A 1727-nucleotide genomic window follows, 5' to 3' on the forward strand; every position below is an offset into this window, starting at 1 on the left:
GGCCAGGACATGCCAAGAAACAATACAGGGTCAGTAGAGAAAGGAGCTACAAGCTCCTGCCAAATTTCCACAGCCTTTAGATAGAAGCTCTAAAGCCCGTTTCCCAGGTAATCCTACCTGCAATTAAGAGAGGTGGACATTAACGGGGACAAGGGCAATGACTCCAGAGCCAGACTGCCTGGGTTCAAAGCCTGGCTCCATCCTATCCCAGCTGTGAGACCTTGGACATGTCATGCAGGACAGGCATAATGATACCATCTAACTCGTAGGGCTGTGGTAAGAACTGAATGAGTTAATATTTGTAAAAGTGCCTGACTTTGCTATTATTATTATTATTACTGTGAAAGCATTACATCCAATTCTCATTAACAAGGCAGAGGAAACAAGAGCATACTCTCTTCTAAGAAAAGGACTCCTGTCTCTCTACGAGGCTGTGCCCAAACTAAAGTTTTGCCAAGTGAATCATATTTTAGACACACTAAGAAGTGTTGACAGTTTGTGTTGAAAGCAGTGGCTCTAAGCTAGAGTGGCATCAGGACCATCTGGGAAGCTTTTTCAAAAGGTACATGTCTGGGCAGCAGGTCTGGTTTGGAGCTGAGAATGTGTATTTTGACAAAGCAATGTCAATCTAATGCCCACCTGGAGATGAGAAACCCTGGCTGAAAGCAAGTCCCAACTCCACAAGACAAGCCTTTCCTCAGAGGGCAGGGATAGTTTAAAGGGTTCCACTGCCCACAAAAATGCCTCTGCAACCTGTTTGCTACTGCCTGAAACTCCTTCAGCAGGAGCTTTCTGTGGCGTGAACCAGAATTACATTTCGAAGTAGAAAAGGAACTATCATTAATTGAACACCTACAGCCTTCCAGGCCCTTTATGTTTCTGTCCTGTTCCTCAAGGTTGCCCCATGGTACAGTTACTATACAAACAAGGAAACTGAGGAGCAGAGAGGTTCCCTAGCAGAGCCAAGATTCCATCCCCAGTGTGTCTGCCAATGCACAATATTGACTCCTGCTCTATGACCTGGGCTCGGGAACCCTGAACACAGTTCCAAATTGAGGACAATGCAACTGGACTGAAGGAAGAGCTTCATACACAACACACCCCACCCCCAACTCTTTTCAAATTGTGCTAATTCAGGGACAGAGCTGAAGTCTAAAGATGCAAGAAGGAGTCCTGCACTACCACCACACCTTGCCACTGCCCACGAGAGAATTTTAGGGAAAGACTCAAACTCACCAAGCCTTCATGATACATCTGTACAACAGAAATGTATTAGCATTAAATCAACTCCCATCCCCCTCTCAAATAGGCAAAAGGAAGGAAGGGAAAGGAATAGATTAATTCATAGCAACACTCAGATAAAAATGGAGAAAATGACCCAATATACCTTTTCTTTTTAAATTTTATCATTACACAATGTAAACATTTTTTTGTGGCCCTTTACCAATTTCTCCCTAAACTCCCTCTTCCTCGCCTTTCCCACCTCTGGTGGCATCAGTTCCATTCACCCCTTTTGAAAGTTCAAGGAATTACTGTGATTGTTGTATCTTTCTTTCTTTCTTTTTCTGTTTGTTTTTCAGCTCCCACTTATGAGTGAGGACATGCGGTATTTCTCATTCTATACCTGGCATATTTCACTTAACGTAATTTACTCTAAGTTCATCCATGTTGTCAATGGCAGAATTTCATTCCTTTTTATGGCAGAGTAGTATTCCATTGTGTAGATA

This window comes from Galeopterus variegatus, unplaced genomic scaffold, assembly GCF_000696425.1.
Source record: "Galeopterus variegatus unplaced genomic scaffold, G_variegatus-3.0.2 Scaffold421, whole genome shotgun sequence".
NCBI classification, from domain to species: Eukaryota; Metazoa; Chordata; class Mammalia; order Dermoptera; family Cynocephalidae; genus Galeopterus; species Galeopterus variegatus.